The sequence below is a fragment of the Tamandua tetradactyla genome, chromosome 26 (genome assembly GCF_023851605.1).
Source record: "Tamandua tetradactyla isolate mTamTet1 chromosome 26, mTamTet1.pri, whole genome shotgun sequence".
In the NCBI taxonomy this organism is placed as follows: Eukaryota; Metazoa; Chordata; class Mammalia; order Pilosa; family Myrmecophagidae; genus Tamandua; species Tamandua tetradactyla.
This window is the reverse complement of record NC_135352.1, coordinates 17,910,996-17,930,916: the sequence shown is the minus strand read 5'-3', so window position 1 is coordinate 17,930,916 and position 19,921 is coordinate 17,910,996. Positions and strand designations below refer to the sequence as shown.

The window sequence follows — 19,921 nt, the reverse complement described above, 5'->3', positions numbered from 1 at the left end:
GTTAGATTTTTTGTTTTAATGCTTATATTTGCATGCTTAGATGTTGTTTAGTCTTCTGAAGCTGAAGTTCAGCCATTTTGTATCAAATAGCACAACCAGTCTGTCATTTTCCATGCATAAAGTTTAGTGAGATATTATATATAAATCTGATTTGCTAATTCTTCCTTGTAGAGTTATAAATGGAAAGAGTACACTATCAGATTAATAATTTCTTCATATTCTGCATATAATTTAGAGCTACAGAATATTATTTGTTGCATACCATGTAACAAAACAACCTAAGATATGTTTAATAAATATTGTTCTTACTGGAAGTAATATCAAATTATATGGTGAAAAGTATTGTTTTATGGGAATTATAATTGCAGCCTTGAATTATACTCAAAACAGTCATTTGTATGTACAGTCAGGGCATTGTAGACCTATCTTAGAAGAACATTTCATGTGCTTCCCAGATAATGGACCTGATCAATGACCTAAGGAAGTATGAAAACACAATTAATCAGATAGCACTGTGTAAGGATTTAACCAACCTTATTGGCTCCAGGGGATGAAATCACATGGAAACAAGGACATTTAGAATGTATGCTGTCTAGCCTGTTGTCTCTGATCCTTCTCTAAAACTATTTGAAATGAAATGGCTTCATTTATCAATATTTTGTTAATGCATTTTGGGTAAAGGTGGAAAGAAGCATACCTTTCCTAACTGGCAAATGATCAGATTAACACATGTGCTAAATATTGTTTCTTCCATGATTTGAGTCAGATGCCACGTCAGCTATTTCATCCTCCACAATTAAACCTATGTTGGAGATGAGTTAAAACATTGAAGTAAAAAAAAGCAGGAAATTCACTACTTGTCCTAACTTTAGAAATTATATTCCTAAAAATTGGCTGAAAACATGCATGCTGGGAGGGAATAATAAAGAAGAAAAATATATTTATTTTGGTGAAATTTTGCAGGCATGAAAACTTTGTCAAATAGGACATTAAAGCTATCAGAGTTTTTATTATGGAAAACAAACATCTTTTGCTAATACTGGCATTTTAAGGTGAATAGAGATCTAAGATTTTTTCCTTGGGTTTTTAGTAGCCCAAACATTCTTCATATAGGGACTGTTGGCAACACATTTTATGGTGGGGTCATTAATTTGATGATAAAATTTAAGTTTGAAAACAAGTAAAAAAAATTATAGTTTTTTTTTTATTTTTCACTAAACAGGCTATTGAAAAACATGGTACAAAAATAAGTGGTAAGATTATTGTAAAATGAAATTGAGGTGAAGAAAATAATATTCAACTTAATTTTCCATCTATGATATTTTCACAATAAAATCATAGTTTACTTTGTATTATAGAAAAAAACCCCACCTGAAGTGCATATGGCTTCCTTTTTTTTCTGTTATACTTCTGATTAGCCTGAAGCTTGTCCCCTGTTGGGATGGTCCCAATTCAGAAGAACGGAGAGGATGAGTTTAAATGTAACTGAGACATTTCTCAGGGCTATTTATGTTTCTCAAAGTAATTTGACTAAAATCCCCATCTAAATTTTTATGCATTATCTTTCAGATTTAATGTTTATTTTTCAATAAGAGAGTTAAAGACATATGAAATCATGCTATGAAATATTTGTTCCATTTACAGTCAATTTTCATCTTATTTCATCTTATAAAATGTTCACTTTTCTCTTCTACTAACTAAGATGAATTATTAAATTACAATTAAATATTTACACGTTAACTAAATATATTGAGGGAGTATATTCTTTCTTAAAATTGGTTAAGATACATAAGCAAAGATTTTTGAAGCTAGCTGATCTGGTCAAACCTAGGCTGACATCACAGGAGTTTACCCAGTCAGATGACTTTCATCCATTTTACCTCAACTGTATACATAGTGGAGATGGCAAAGCTCATGACATCATGGTAATAAAGATGTCTCCACAATGTCATCAGACATTTCTGGGTCAGAGAACTCAATGACCCAGTAGCAATTAAGGTCATAAAGGTTACCCTGGAAGTTGAAAACTAAAGTTGCGGTTGCGTTAAGCGGAGTGCATCAGAATCACTTTGTGAGATCTGTAAATATAAAGTAGTTCATGCTTCCCTCCTGAGGTCTAGAGTAGAGAGAGCTTCTGCATTTTAAAAAAGCCTGCAGATATTTCTGATGTCAGTGCTTTGTTTAGACCAGGTCAAAAATAGTATGGAGATGAGTAAACCAATGTGATTCTATTTCTGGACATTTTTGTGAAGGAAATAGAGGTTGATGCTGTGATTAAAGTATAAGTATCTTTATACTGGTGTTACTTCAAATAGCAAAATGTAGAAACCCTTTTACCTCTAGCAACAGTAGAATTACTAAATAAATTGACTTATGGTTAATATAAAATATGCTTGAGGCATTAGAAGCATATTCTCAAATAACGATATGATAAAACCAATCATTAATACAGATTAATCCCATAATTATGAAAATAAATCACAAAACTAATGTCTATATATTTATGGAAATCATAAAAGCATAAAATGCTCAAAATTGTGTTTAGTGGATGGATTATGTTTGCTTATCATTGTTGTTGCTATAATTAATACTTTTTTCTTTTTCTTCATTATTTGCAGTATATGTCGTAAAAGCCTATAAATAATACTTACAATATATACTTGATAATTTGAAGTAAGCATGTGATAATTTGAAATAAGCATGTACATTAGTGTTAATTATGCAAATTATACCCATTAGACTACAATCAGATGTTTCATTCTAATGCATTATGTGATATCCTTCATGAATTCAAATGATTATATTTAATGCTCAAGATTATTTAATTATATAACTATTGTTTAATTAATGAGTAATGCAAAAGCAAAAGATGCAAATGAGTGTACAATATCAGTAAATAATGTGTTCTTACAAACTCCTCATGTTCTAATAAAAAAATATTTGCTTTTTAAATTTTTTGTTCATTTTGATGATTAAGCAAACTATGATAAAATGTTTATAAGTTTTACAATTGTAGTATAACCAGTAATTCTTAAAATACTACCTCGAACTTTGATTCTTTTTTTTTATTAATTAAAAAAAAATTAACTAACATTTAGAAATCATTCCATTCTACATATGCAATCAATAATTCTTAATATCATCACATAGATGTGTGATCATCATTTCTTAGTACATTTGCATTGATTTAGGAAAAGAACTAGCAAAACAACATAAAAAGATATAGAATGATAATATAGAGAAAAAAATAAAAATAATAATAAAAATAAAAAATAAAAAAAAGAACTTTGATTCTTAAGCTGAAAATACTTTGTGAAAGACTACCTGCCACTGTTAGCAATCATAATAACTTTTTACTAGATTATAACAAATTGAACAAATATTAATTATCTGAATGCCAGCTAGATTTTAACTTGAAATAAAGAACGTTACATTCAACATGGAATATAGCAAAGTTAAAGGCAGAACAGAAATATATATGTGTAAGTTTTATATGTATTGTTTACACCATTCCTAGTACTGTACTTTCCTTGTTTCTAATTTTTTCTTATTACATTTTATTGATTTAAACCTTTTTAAGGATCATCATAGATATTACCACTGAATTTTATGTAAACCTTTAGAAATATGAACAACAGATATAAATTTCAAGAACATGACATAAAAAGAAATTAGACTATGATTTTATTTCTTATATAAAATTGCATGTTAATTTTGTGAAATTCTAGAACTGAATAATTTCTGAATAGGCTAAATTTTGCTAAGAGATAATTGTAAGAAAAATGATGTAAAAGTGAAAGAAGCAAAAATGGATTGGCTTTGTCTCATCCTGAGAGGGTACACATTTTGAGCAGAGAATAGAATGTAAACACAGGAAAAGTTACAAGAGACTCTCAATTTTATACAATAATTAAAAATACAAAGAAACACCTTAGATCAATCACCCCTACCTCTTCACTGTACGGAGAGTAAACTGAGGTTCCAATAAGTTTTAAAATGTGCCATTTCTGCAGCCCCATCACTCCACATCAATCATCATGGCCTCTTTGAAGTAGCAGGAGTAAGGCAGCAACAAAAACCTGCCATTACAGCAAATATTGGAGAAATTATACCAACTATAAAAGCACCATGAGACTAGGTGATTCTAGGAACAGACGAACCAAAAGCAATAAACACCAAACAAAGTTTATATAAGTTAAATTCTCTATATCACTTAATCTATTTCCAGTTCTGTGTCCACTTCCCTGCCCACATTCTTATATCAAATTGTGTCCTATAATAGGTGACAGTGGCATTATTAGACAGATTGGATGATTAGAACTTAAGTGACAACACTTCTCATGTTATGCTCTTTTCCCATGGGGATTATTGTCATTGCACATATTCATTTTGTGGTTTTTATCATCTCACGATATGCAATACCTGCTCACCCTTGGGGCTACCACTTGATTGCTACATGTGCTCCAGTAAGCATGTTGTCAAGGAGATTGCTTAGATCCGTAATGTAGTAAAAAGATCAAAATTAATAATTCTGACCTAGAAGATGGAAAAAGGTAAGGATCCAGTATCTAACTAACTCATTACATTCCAAATTAAATAAGAAAACAAAAATATTATGGCAAAAAAAGAGCACAAACACATGATGGCATGCTCCATAAGCCTTAAGAAATGACAAATTCTTTTCTCCTCCTCCATCTTCTAAGCCCCTAAACAAAAGCCAGTTGGATGGGCAGTGAAGAAGAGATGCTCAGCCTGGATCTTCATATTCTAATAGTCATACGTTATTTCCCTCACACTGCCCTGTGTGGTTATAATAATATAGATCCCAGTATTCTCTTCATGATTATTGGTTCATGTCATAACAGTATTTCTACAGTTTACTCATATTTCACATCATTTTTACCTTATCTATTCAAGCATTATAGACTTTTCCTGACAGTTGTTTTAACTATATATCGCTGGAAGCATCTTAGGCTTAGGATAAGATATAAGCTTATTAGGATGTCTCATTAGGTTTCCTATGATGTCCCCTTCCACTAAAAGTTCATGTCATGTTCTTCTCTGCAATATATTGAATGAAGATAAGTTTAGTTCCCATTTTTAAATATTCTTTCTATGTACACATAGTACCTTCTCACTACTAGAAATGTCCTTCATTTCTTATTGGCTTCTCACCTTCTGCAGTCCAACTTCTACCCATTATTTAGCATTCAGTGCAAACATCACTTCTTAAAGGAAATTTTTCCTATTCATGCCTTTCACATTAGGCAAGTAACTTTTGTGTTTCTTTAGAACTCTGTAAAACATGTATGTATATTCTAGTCTATTGCATTAATGTCTCAACTACTGAGATATAAGATCCTCAGGAATATGACTGTTATATTTATATTGCTATAACCCCTATCCCATAGTAATGGATGATTAAATTTTGGTCAAATTTATATGAAATGGTAGAATTCCAGACTTTGATATTCTTCTTCGGCATTTATCTGGAGGAATTACATGACCAGCAAGCAATACATAAGACTAGCAGTAGCCAGTAAATACATAAGCCTGTTTACTGTTTGATTTCAGCCACTGTAGCAAATAACATCTTTTGAATCCACTTTACTGAAAGTAAATGAGGCAGGTCCTAGAATTTTATCAATTCAATGTTGATTTTGCGAGTTCTATAAATATGATATAAATCTAGTATCACTTAGAATGTGTCCACATTGAAATTACTGGACTTTAGTGAGATGGTTTGATTTTTCCCAGTTTCTTCCAGGTATTCAATGTTGGTAAACAAAAAGGAGTCAATTGGGATAGCATGGGGGAGAGGAGTTAAATAGGAGTCATACACTGGTACAACTTGATTCCATTAGACACTTTTGGCCTGTACATCTCTTTCCAGTTATGTTGAGAGCTTTCTTAAATGTGGCACCTGGAATCAGACTCTTTCATACAGGCTAAATTTTAAAATGAGACAGAAAAAATCATTTTGATAACTTAGGGCAAAGAAGAAATGGTTGGGCTTGCCTTAAATTCTCAGTGCTTCAAAACTGATATGAAAAAGTAAATTTCTTTTGATTGACATTTTCAGAAAGAGGAGACAAACTTTTGAACTACAGGCCTTCACAATGATATTTTTAATAGTTTTGAAATATTCTCATAGACTTGAAATATTTTACCATTTTATTTTCTCACTCTCATTAACTACTATACATTTATTCGCATTTTACAAATGGTTTAAGGAAAGTTTCAGTATGTTTATTTTTTACTATGTATGTTTAGGAATACACTACTTCCAATAAACTGAAAGTAACAATAATGGAAACAAAAGTTATGACAAGAAATTGTTTAAATGCGAATCAATTCCTTAAGGCATTTCTCCTCTTAGTCTTTAGGGAATGCATATTTAACTTAAAATAAATTAGGAAACATAGAAATGCATATGTAAAACACAAATGCTGATCAGTTCTAGTATAAAAGCAAGTGATAAGGGACTCCTTATTTTGGTTTTGTTCATTATGTATTATGACACAAGTTAGTGTTTAAGGATGTTAGATTATATTTCTCACATCTTACTTTTTCTAATTCAAAAAGCCCTGCAATTTTTTTTCTGAAGCATCATTTTAAATGTTTTTTTGTGCATGGGTTTTTTAATCTTGGTTTTATTATTTTTTATGCTAAGTTTTATCCTCATATATCATGATTACCCTGATGGTAAATGAAATTATATTATTCATCTAAGGTTCTTCACACTTTAAAATGTGATTATGATAGAAATACAGAAGACTACATATAAGAAAACAGTTTCAGCAAAGTAATAAAGATAATATATATGTTCTTTTTAAATGAATGTAAAAATTAAAGTGGAATTATTTTTATGAAGGATAATTTGATAGCCCTGGATAGTTCTACTTTCCAGTAATGTGGTTACTAGCCAAATGTGAAAACTAGAATTAAAAATATTTATAATTAAATAAAATTTAAAACTTAGTTCTTCATTTTATATGCTGAATAGATCCCTATGTTAGGTGATACTCTGTTGGACAGGACAAGCATTTCCATCCTCAAAAGTTCTTTCGGTTTTTGCAGGAAGTGCCGATTAGACCATGTGAGACAACTAAAACAATTGTGATGCAATCAAGGTTTACCCTTAAGTAATAGGTTTTTCTCATAACATTTGAGCTTATCAATAAGGTCCTCATTTCATTCAGTTACTATTTCTTCATCAACTAATGTTTTGTCTAGAGGATTGGTGTTGATTCAATACTAGGTTCATTTAATCATATGCAATGCAGTATTTTACTAATTGGTACCCATGGGATCTTCCAAGGTGTAATATAGTCACAGATTCAGTTCACACAAAAACTTTATTTTATCTTTATGAATGCCTTCTTTTGCATGCAAGCATTGGTTAGGGTATGAGTATGTCACAGGTATTCCTTTATCTTTCTACATGTTTGATAATACCAAATCTTTTAGAAATGTTTTTTACTTTGAAGAGTCAATGATTTTTTTTTTTTACTCTCCTTTTGATTTCCTTCTGGGATTTAGACCCTCTAAAGCCAGTGGCTTTTTCTATATTCTTTCTATACTCTAAAGAGAAGCTCCTGTACCCCTATGAGACCGAATAACTTCCTGGACAACTTGTGGAGATTGTCCCTCTGTTCTAAGAAAATGCTTATTTTAAGAGTGGTCTGATCATTCTTTTTGTTCAGCATTAGATGCTAGATTAGTATTATCAACATTACATTTTGGTTGATTTATTAACAAATTTAATTATACCTGTAAATAAATGGTTAGCTCAAATAGCTTATATTTGGCATTGATCCAAATAAGAACGCTGATTTTAAAATGTTCTATAGAGATTACTAAATTATTGTGCTTGCTAGAACTTCCTAAAGGAGACATAGAATTGGTAGAAAAATACTGGTTATCTATGTTTCCTCAACTTCCAGAGAAATATTTACAGTAAGGTAACTCATTAATAACAAGAGCATAAGCCATCATCATCCTGATTTACCTTGAAGCGTATTGGCTCTAGTTGTATAGAGAGAGGCTCTTTCCTTTAAATATTTAACTAAGTGTCATTCTACTAGTTTCAGGTACTGACTCAGTCTTTATGTGTTAGAGATGAGCAAGAGAAGGAATATAATTCTGTTTGGGCAAAATATATCTAGTAGATTAGGAATTTGGTCAGTGTTTCACATTACAAAAATGGGTTTTCATTTTTTAAAAGGAATTTACGTTACCTTCTTCTGAAACGTTTCCATGCGGCCACTTCTTTTCATTTGTCCTTTATAATAAAACCAGTATGGATTTTATATATAGTATAATTGTCATACCCCATGACAGGTTGAAAATTGCATTTGCATTATAGAATATAGCATTTAAAATCCATATCCTGTAAGTTATGTAAGGCTAAATGCCTCTTTTCATAACATAAATGACTAAAGTAGAGAAGGTAGGCTTTTAGCACACTTTGGAATCAAACACAAAAACACAGCCAAGTATATGTCATGATGATGGCTAAGCTCCTTATTGAACAGTTTGTAAGGTTAAAAGCCTGCTCTCTGCCTTTGCATTTATGCTACATAATTTAGAAAGTCTAATGATTTTTAGAAATTAGGTTGCCAGCATGAGGAAAGCAAGGACATGCTCTTACAATAATTTCTATAAACTGACCCATTTCTCATTTATTTCTATCATGCTGCACAGAATCATCACGGTTGAAGGTCATAAAGTTTGCTACAATATTGTAAAATGTGCAAACTGCAATCTAATGCCTATTTTCCCTGCTTGCAGGTAAACATATGACAAGAATATCATATTGATCCAGGGAATTTTTATATTATTTTATCTTATGTTGAATGCACTCTCTAAGAATATCACAATATTTAAATGAATTTTGAATCTTAATTTTATCATTTAATATTATCTCAGCATTTATCTTTTTGGGAGAATAAGATTTGTTATATATTTATAACCCTTTATCATATCTGTTCACCTAGTGGGGAACCTTGGCTTATCCAATGTTAAGTGAATTTCTAGACCTAGTCTAGGATTTTGAACTATCCTTTACTGTATGCTTTTGACTTTGTCTTAATGTATCCACCAGTAGATCAGAAGATCCACAGGAAATCATGGATGTATAGGGCATATGTAGAAGTTTTCTGTGTGCAGAATATTAACACATTGTGCCCCTTCAATGAAATATGCCATCTGTGCTAGTTTGAAACTGCTTTGTACCCCAGAAAAGCCATTTTCTTTCAATCCTGAACCAATCTTGTCAGGCCAGACCTATGGTTCAGGGTGGAACCTTTAATTACATTGTTTCCTTGGAGATTGACCCACTCAATTCTGGGTGTGACCTTTTGATTACATGACGATGTGACTCCACCCATTCAAGGTGGGTCTTGGTTAGTTTATTGGAGTCCTTTAAAAGGGGAAACATTTTAGAGAAAGTGCAGTTGCTTCAGAACTGACATAGATGCAGACATTTGGAGTAGTTTAGAGTCCCTAGAGATGCTTGGATAACCAATATGGAGAAAACTTAGATGCAGACATTTGGAAATGCCGAAGCCCCAGGAGAGGTCAGGATATGAGAGAGCCAACAGAAGCTAGAAAGGTACCAGACCCCAGCAGTCATCACTATGTGCGTTTCCATGAGATACTAAACTAGGAGATGAATCCCAGAGTTTTCCCCACAACTAAGTCAGGACCCACAGATGCCTAATGAGAAAGCCACTGGAACCAGAAGCTAAACGCAATGGAACTGGGAATGAGGACCTGCAGATATCAGCCATGTGCCTTCCCATGTGATAGGCATCAGCTTTCCTTCTTTCTCTGGATGCCTTACTTTGGATATCTTTATGGCCTTAGAACTATAAACTAGTATCTTAATAAATCCCCTTTATAAAAGCCAACAAATTTCTGGTATATTTCATTCCAGCAACATTAACAAACTAAACCACCAATCTAGTGACTAATGGTATAACTTTGGAGTCCTGAAACTCTGAGCTGAAAGGAAAAAATATGTCCTTTTCTTTCTCACAAGAACAGACTTCTTATTTGTTTCCATTGCAATCTTCATACATGGAAAGGAAATACAATTTTATTTAAATTATCTTAAGATGTGCAAATGATTGTTTAATATCCATCTTCTCTGCTAGAATATAAACTAATCTCTCCAAAGGTATACAGTGATCTATTAATTAATGGTACCTTGTTGTTTTCTTTACACAAAGAAACCTTGACACAAAATGTTGGGCAAGGTCTTTATTTCAACAAATGGTCAAATTTCTCTACCATTTCATTGTTTACAATGATACTGAAAGCTATTTTGGAGTTCTATGTATTGTTTTTATATTACTTTTGCAATTTTTCCTGAAAGGTTGAGTTATTTCAAATACAAAGTTTGAAAAAAAAGACATTGATGCAAATTACCCTTTGTTGCATTTGAGTTGTTAGAAAAATAATCTTTCTATCATTATCTTTTTATTTTTCTGCGTGTCTCTCCTCTATCAATCTATTGCCACATAAATATATGTAAGATCTATGTCTCTATCTAGAAGTTTAGCATTCATTGATTACAATTTAAATTGTCCCAGTGTTTGTTTTTTCATGTAAAGTAAGTTCATTGTGCATGCTATATAATGTATACTGTTAAACATTCCTTTGTTTTCTGTTTATAATCTAGTTATTTTAGAAACTTTAATGAAAATCACAAAAAAATGCAGCAAACTACAAAAAGAATACCAAGAAAGTGTTACTGGAAAAAATAATAAGAAAATCAAGATCAGAAAATATAATTATAAGCCCTTTCTTGAATAGCTTTCGTCCTTGAGCATAAATTTTGACTTCAGCATAAAAGGGAAAAGGCACATAAATGATTATGTTTCTAAAATAATGAAAAATAATCCTTAATTAAATGAAAAAAACTCAGCATAAATTATCAAAGAATTTGTTATATAGAACTTCCTAAAATATCGCTGAATGAAATAGATAATATTGTGAAAATAGTTTTTGAGTAAATCAGAAACTTATTTAATGTGATTTATCATCTTGTGTCATCCCTTAAAAAATATGAGAACTATACTAAAATGAAGTTAAATAGAACTGATTTTTGAAAAAGACTGACAAAGGGATAATCTTTGTAGTGGTTTTAAGCTGTAAGTATCCCAGGAGAACATTCCTATGGGTGTGAACCCATTGTTAAGTAGGACATTTTGATGAGGCTGCTTCAGTAAAAGTGTGATCCATCTTGTTTAGGTTGAGTACTAATTCTGTTAGTAGAGTCCCTTATAAAGAGAATGAATACAGAGAGATAGGGGCTAGAGAGGGAGGGAGGGACAGAAGAAAGGAGCGAGAGAGAGAGAAAGAAAGGAAGCTATTGAATGAGAAGTTGAAACAAGGCCCCCCAAAAAAGGGGGAGAGCAGCACTAACAACCATATGCTTTGCCACGTGGTAGATGAGCCAAGGATTGCCAACAGCCAGTTTTGGTTTTGGGGAAGAAAATATCACCTTAATGATGCCTGATTTGGACAGCTTCCCAGACTCTCCAGAAGCAAATAAATTCCCATGAGTTTAAGCTAAACCATTTCATTCTATTTTGCTTTGAGCAGTCTCGCAGACTAAATAAGCAATCTGCTATGTGTGTTTAATTTGATCCAAACGCATATAGAGTAGCCAGAAAAGTCAATACAGTGTATATCTTACATACATCTCCTATACATATTTTTTTCAGCTGTGTTTGTAAAGAGGAGTAAATAACTTGATAGTTTGATGGTGAAGCTGAGGATATAAGCCTGGAAAGCTGATAATTCAAAATTGTTGGTCATAAGTGTGTTTATATAATTGAGAAATAAGACAAAGGGGCTATCAGGCCAACTTATTAGCATGAAAATTTAAGGGGCTCACAACTGATGAAGAGTTGTAAAGGAGTTGCTGAAAATATAGCCAAGTCTTCCTTAAGATAAAAACATGATTTCCTGTAGCTCAAGAACAAATTATGGAGTTACTAAAAACCCATAAAAATACTATGGGTTTGCTCATCACATAAGCAAAAGGTAAATTAATCCCTAAATTATACCCTGTGGAGTGCACTTGAGTCACAGCAGATGTTATTAGTCTTCCACCAAAGCTAAAGAGAAATTTCAATAATATGGCTACATAAAATCTAATTTTGAGCAATAGAGCTATCTAATCCAATTGCCATGGTGAATTAGTTTTAAAGTGAATCCTCAGGTAAAATATTAATTTATATACTATATGGTAATAGAAGATATTAAACAGATTTTTTGGTGGTTGTTTCAAATCATTAAAATCTTGAAAGAATTCATCCTGAAAAACAAAAGGTTATCTCCCAGGACCATGTTTCCATTATCACATAGCTAATATATGAGAGTAGGCTACATCATTATACCTATTGTTGGTAAAGAGAAGTATCAATTCAAAGAATCTAAATGTCTGTCCATATTTTTACGTTTATTTAAAAAAAGCATTTAGAACTGGTGTTGAGACTAAATAAGTGCTATATAAGATTTTGCTATTATTATCTTGCTTGAATTCCATTGCCCTCCATATCTTCCAGTTAGCTTATTCATATCATGATTAAATTTCATGTTTGAATTCATAATTAGTGTCTTCTTCCAGTATCTGCCATGGGTAACATTTGGTGCTTATGAATTTTGTCATAAGATTATAAATTCTTAGACAGCATCTGATATTAATGATAATATAAGAAGACCATGTGATAATATAGTATAATATATTAACAATATAATAATACCATGCATATTACTATCATGTGACATTAATTGGATCTTTGATTCTTGCTCTCTGCTCTCTGTTCAAGTATACAGGGAGCTGAGAGCCCCTAAACTCAATAAATGTATGGCCTCAGTCTAGGCTATGGATTCCACTGTGGGTACTTTAAGGCTCCCCGAGAGGTATGTGGGCAAGGATAGTTCTGAAAAATCAGTGTTGTGGTTCTCAACTTTCATATATACTGTCTCCTCAAAAATATTATTCTAACAATGTATTTTATAAAATCGTACCAGCCTTCCTATCTTCTGTATCCTTTCATAGGTACCTTTGTCCTATATTACAAATGAAAGAATCCTTACTTTACTCTGAGTTTCTTAGTAAGGTGCATTGTCTTGGGCTATCAAATCCTTCAAGGAGCTGAAAGAGAGAGAGAGAGAGAAAGATTTGAAAAGTGGACCTTCAAAAATCTATGGTAGGAATCTAAATATAGGGGATGTTATGTTGGGCTCGAAGCATGTTGTTTTGAGAGAGCTGAGTGTTCTGAAATCTTGTAGAATGGTGCGGAAGTGGTAGTGTTTCATTTAGGGCCCTCACATTTTCTACCCCGCGACTAGTGACAAAGAGTATATCTTTTCTGATAGAGAGTCCTCTGATGGAAAAGCAAAAGTATCCACACTAAGATAAATCTATGGTACTTGATTTAATATAGTCAATGATAACATGGTAAAATCTGTGTATTATTTATATAGCTCTCTTATATCTATCTTAAAATTAGGTTATATGGCAGACATGTTTCATGCAAAGAATAAAGTGAATTTTCAGCTCCAAAATTATTACAAAATATGAAGTATGTGATAAAATAAAAGCATTTATGTATTGTATGCTTCAGCCACGTATCAACTTCCCCAACCCTTTTCAAATTATGCTGGATTAACAAAGTACTCAAAATGAGAGAATAAGAACTATAAATAATTGTCTCACTCATTTTAATAAGCCTTTTAAATGTGCTCCCTGTAAAGTAAGAAACATAACCAGTGACTGGATGACAGAATATTTTGCACATTAGTCGGTTTCCAACTATTTCCTTTTAGCAAAATTGAAGAACTGAATTTATTTATTATCAGTTATGATTTTATAATTATATGAATTCTTTGGAAATACTTAAAATATTCAAACACTAAAGTAACATCTATATGCCAAATCCCTTTATTTTTGCCTCCTTATTTATGTACTTATGTTTTTCAGTCAGTGTATTATACAGGAAAAGTGGAATATATCTAATGATGAGCACTTTATCCTTCCAGCAATGTTTCATTCATTAATACATGGAAAATGTGAACTTAGAGAAGAATTTCTGATGTATTTTTCTTTTTAATGATAATACAGAAAATCTGTAATATAACTGTTCTTTATTAATTGATTATGAAGTTAAATTTAACTTCTACCTCAATCCAGAAGAAAGTTCAAAATGTTCGATGCCAGATAATAAAAGAAGTAAGTTGGAAGGGCCAGTGTGGTAGGCTTGAATTGGAGGTGATGGAGGAGTTGCAGTTATTGGTAAAGACAAAATCCTCCTATGATGAGCACGGCTAATGATGAGTGTGTGATGAGATCGTAGGATAGATCATGGAGTGAAGTGACATCACTAAGAATTATGACTGGAATGATGTTGGAGAGAGTGACATGAATGAAACAAGAGATGACATTTCTCTGGACTGAGAATGAGTAAGAAGAGTGGGCATTGTTGTCTGATGATGTTAGATGCAGAGGCCAGGGAGAAATATGGAGGGAGGGAGAATAATCTGTACCTAGCACAGAGACGCACAGAGGACATCGTTCCCACCTCTGTGATCATTGAAAGAGGTAGCAAAATCTGTCACAATTGGAGAGAGAAGTGGGAAGGAGGATTGACAGAGGAGTCAAGTTTTAGTGCAAACAGGATTGAGGTTGTCAGGTTTGCTCTGAACCAGTTCCAGAAGGCAGTTCAGGAGATGGGAGGAAGTAGGAGATATGGTCAGGAAAGGAGAGGCATTTGAGGACTTATGTGCAGGAAATAATGGATGACCTGAGTTTCTTTTTGTAAAAGATGTAAGTAGGCCTTAAGACAGATAATGCTTGGAAGCGCTGAGTGTTGGAGGATGGAGATTTTGCCAGGAGATAGTGTTGAGGTCTACTATCCATGGCAGTGAAGCAAGTGCTGAAATCTCCAGGACTCCAGTATTCCTTCTGACTATTATAGAGGCATGGAAGACCTTGTCTACTTTATAAAATCTTGGAATCCAGAGTAAGGGGAGGTGAATAATTAGGATTCTCCCAGCATTATGCTTTGCATGTCAAAAATAGGTGCTCCATATGTAATTATTTGAATTTGGTTTAGTTCTTCACTTCATAGGTGAATTATTTTGAACTTCTCTGAAAATTCAATTACTTATTTGCAAATAATTTTATAGTGCAGAATGTGAGTATATATGAATACAGAGTAAGTCCCCTATACTTTCTACATCTTTTAAAAATTGATCTCTCATATTTAGAATTATGGATCTCAGCTATTACAAACTTTTTCTACAGTAAAAATATTAAATTATATATTTTACTTTTTAAAGTGGGAAGTATGCACATTTATTCTATTTCTCACTAGGCTCAGCAAATATAAATTTTTTTTTAATTTTTACATTTTTTTCTGTTAATGTAAATCATTAGTAACTATCAAATTATATAATTTTACGGACAAATGATGGAAGATGAAATTTAGAGAAATAAGAAACTAACACCCGGATTCCATTTAAAAATAAGTTTTTAGGGCTGTGCGGCAGTTGCTCAGCGGCAAAATTCTCGCTTGCCATGCCAGAGACCTGGGTTCGATTTCTGGTGCCTGCCCATGCAAAAAAATTAATAATAATAATACTAAGTTTTCAGAAGCAGTTCATTCATTCATTTTTACTCCTTTATTATTTTTGACATATGCAGAGATTCTGATTCTTTCCTTAGTATTTAGCACTTGCCTCCTAACAGCATTAGGTCAGGCAGATCTCAGGGATAAAGGGCTGTGTACCATTTTGATTTGCTTGATATTAGCAAAAAATGCTTTAAATATGCTTTTTTAAACTTCTGAGAGAAAGAAGATCAAATGTTTATGTTAGGGGAAAAAATCTCCATATAAATTTCTTTGCTTCCTTTTATCATGCAATGAAAATGTTATATTATAAAGTCTTTGTTTTGTCTTAACTGCCAGGAAACACAAAGTAAAATTCTGAGTTCAGTTCTAGCAACAAGCTGCTATCAGTTGCCTGAACACATCTCTTATTCATGCTTTAAAAAGCCTTTAGTTCTGTTTATAGATTTTAGTAGCCAATTTAACTTTGTATTTAAGTTTGTAACACAGAATATTTTCACAAGAAGTATATGAATAATAAAAGATTAAATCTTTTGTGTTTTCCTCCCCATGTGATCTTTGGATGGCAAAGTCATTTAAAATTGGAAACAGAACAATTCAGAAAAACTAAAATACTCTTTATGTATAAAAACACTTCAAAACAATCCTATGATAATTTACCAACTAGGAAAGAGTTCATGGCTTCTCATATATCAGTAATTCCATACTTTAGTAGGAAAATCTTTTTATAATAAAACGTTTGCTAACGTTACATTGGGTATCTTATTACATTTGGATATACTTAGCTGTGTCTACTACTTTTAATATAAGTAGCCTGCTCTGTAAAAAAACAAACTTAATATCTGATTAAAAACTGTTTTTGAGGCGGAGCACGGATAGCCCTGTGGTAGAATTCTCACCTGCCATGCAGGAAACCTGGCTTCCATTCCCGGAGCCTGCCCATACCAAAAAAAGAGAAAAAGTTTTGGAAATAATGAATCAGTTTTGTGATGCAGAGAAGCTTTACTTGCTTCAAATACAAAATCCACTAATCTTTCTAGGGAATATAATAAAAATCTATATTAATGGAAGAAACCTGCAGGTGATTGGTTGAGGGGAATGTTAATGCTGACCCACAGACCCAATATCAGGTGCTAAGAGGGTGCCACATTGTCAATAAGAGGGTTGGTCAAAAAAATCTACCTACCTGCAGCTAAGGAAGCCAAAAATAGTATCTTTCTCTGTCCCCTCAAAGCTCCAGATTTTAAAAATTAACAGTTACTAATAATGTATCCTTTGAGAATTTATAAGTGTTGTATTGTCCTCTTGAATTTATTTTACACCCCAGATTAGTTCTGTCCTCCAGTGTTTAGCAGGAATAAATTCAGATTTGGGGAAGATTGCTTCCTCAATCCAAGACATTGGTAATTCTTACATTTTAACTGGGAGTTAAACCAAAAAATGTAATTCATTACTGAAAGGTATGAGTCTTACCACGAGTTAAATTCAACAGAAACTATTTGCTAGTCCAGATCTTCCAATTATTTCAGCAACTAGAATTCTCAGATACAGAATATTAAAATACTATATCTGAAAATGCTTAAGAAATAAGCAGTGTAATAAAAAGGGAGCAAAATAAATACAATAAAACTAATATACTTGACCTAACAATTATATATATTGAAAATATATAACCAAACAGGAAACTTCTTAATAAAAGGTAGATTCATGAAATTGATAACCTAGGGGGTAGCTAAAAGCTTCCTAACACAGCTTAAGAGTTATCAGCACAAGATCTGAAGCCCTAACCCCACATGCATAACAGAGAGAAAGGAAGACAGAAATTATGAGAAATAAAATGTGGAAGACAGAAAGAAAATATATAACATGTATATCCCTAAAGTCCCTAATGTGACTTCCAGGTAGGAAGAATATAAACAATTAACTAGAGGCACAATTGAAAAACTACTATATGATTATTTTTCAGAACTGAGAAAAGATCTGAATCATCACATTCTAGAATTAGAATATGTATCAAGCAGAGTATACAAAGTGAAATCTACACCAAGATTCATCATAGTGAAATTTTTCCATTTTTATAGAATTGTTACCTAAAACTGAATATAAAGCTAACATTGTTATTTAAGTAAAACTGTTCAAATGTAAAATCATTGTATTATATTAGAATTGTTTTAAAATGTGTTGGATGTATACTTCTTACGACATTGGTGTCTGAAACTTAAGATTACTCTCTAGATCAGGAGGCAGCCAACTATGGCTTGTAGCTATCTGTCTATGTGAACAGTTTTTTGAACACAGCCATGCCTGTTCATATCTTGTTTGATGTTACTTCCAAGTTCCAATGGCAGAGTTGAATATTTGCAACAGAGACTACAATGCCCACAAAACCTAAAATATTTCTTCTATGTCCCTTTAAGAAAGGGTTGATTAATCCCTGCTCTAGATGAGACCATTTGGATTACCATCACTTTTGAGTGTATCACTTAACAAATTAACTTGCTAATGATCTGAAAGTATTTCAGTGTTATGAGAAATGGCAACATGTTTAAAGATAGAAGAGTATGGAGGAGGAGGATATGTACAGGGCACAATAGCGAGGAGGCCTTGGGTGGTCAGAATCACTGTGACCTTCAAGTCCTCCTTTTAGAGTAGAATGAGGGGGTTATTCTATTAGGGTAGGTATACTTCTGTAACCAAAGATTCTGGAATGTCATGGGTTAATTCAAATACAAAAATTTTTATTTATCTCTCACTTTGCAATCCAGTGGTGTTGATAGATTGGCGATTCTGATCCATATAGACCTTTCCACTATGGTTCCATGACACCTTGGAGCCTCAAATGCAGAGGATAGCACATTGTAAGTTTTTGCACTCAATACCCACAAATGTCCTGTATCGCCTCTCCCCACATTCCATTGGCTATGACTTGAATTTAAGGTCACTCCTACTTGCAAGGAAGACTAGAAGATATAGCCAAACTGCTGTCTGCCCAGGAGAAAGAGAATATGGGTTTGGTGAGCAGTGTTTGCCGTTGAGATTGAGGGCTGCAGGGAAAACACAATTTATAGGTTGAATAGGTTGACATGGGCTTGCCATATCATGAGGAATAATTCAAAATAAGTGTTTTGAGATAGTTGTAGCCTTCCACTTGGTCTTTGTGTTCAAGCCATATTGAAGCTGTTCTATCACTGATCTTACCCCTCATCCAGACAGCTAAAGCCATGAAACTCAAGTTGTCATCTGCAGACCAGCAGCATGGGCATCACCTGGGAGCCTATTGGAAATTAGAATCTCAAACTTCATCCCAGACCTACTGAATCAAGATCTGCATTTTCTAAATCTTTCTAAGATCCCCTGGTGATTTGTATGCACATTAAAGACTTCTGAGTATTGGATTAAAACAAGGACCCTATTCATGTCATGAGTTACTGTTTTCTAAATTTTCATGGGCCACAGATGATAGAATAATGCCTTTATGTAGCTAAAAAATATAATTAATTTTATATTACTCCCCTTCTCAAAACCCTGTCGTCATTAGATTTTCCAGTAAGGGGCTGAAGGACTTACAAAGTGTGAAAAAAAATGGTCAGCCTGGCTCCCATAGGTGAAGCATCCTGGTTGGGCAGAGAGTACCAACAGCCAGAGGGAACAGATTGGCATCCTGACGCGAGTGTAAAGGCAAGGTCAGCCTGAAGGAAGACTGAAGGGGCTACTGGCAAGCAAACCTGGAGGTGCTAAGCAGGAATTATTCCCTTGAATCGGTGAATATTGCCTGAGAAGTTTAGAGACTTCCCTGGAATCTTGTGCCATCTGATCAAAAGAGCAGTAATCTCTTCTTCATCTGGATCATCATTCCTTTAGGTAGAGATGCACATTTCCTTTTTGGGATACTGATTCTAAAAACGTCAGTTTCCTAAACCCGCATGGTTAAAGATCAATTTGTAGCAATTTGAATGATAAAGTGACAGATCACCACATATTCCCTGCAAATGAGTGTCATGTGTAAAACTGCTCCTTATGTCATTTTGGAGACGTTGTTGTTAGTAACGGGCTATGGAAGCCCTCAGGGGCACAATGTCTAGACTACTGTGATTTCTGTAGATCTGAAAAGGAAGGCAGGGGCCAGAAGGGCAAGCAGGAGTCATAGACATTCTCAGTAGATCTTACTAGCAGTGGCCTTCATTATTAGATCATTTTTAACAGAAAATGAAGGTGGGGAATGCTTAGTAAAAGTATTGAGGCGAATATGCAGAAAAGTTGATTGATAAATA

The 19,921-nt window shown here is 33.1% G+C and overlaps 1 protein-coding gene across 2 annotated transcripts in view; it reads left to right on the top strand.

Annotated features, from left to right (window-relative positions):
* SGCZ (sarcoglycan zeta) overlaps positions 1-19,921 on the top strand; it is a 528,743-nt gene that overhangs the window by 333,133 nt on the left and 175,689 nt on the right. The gene's annotated exons all lie outside the window — the stretch shown is intronic.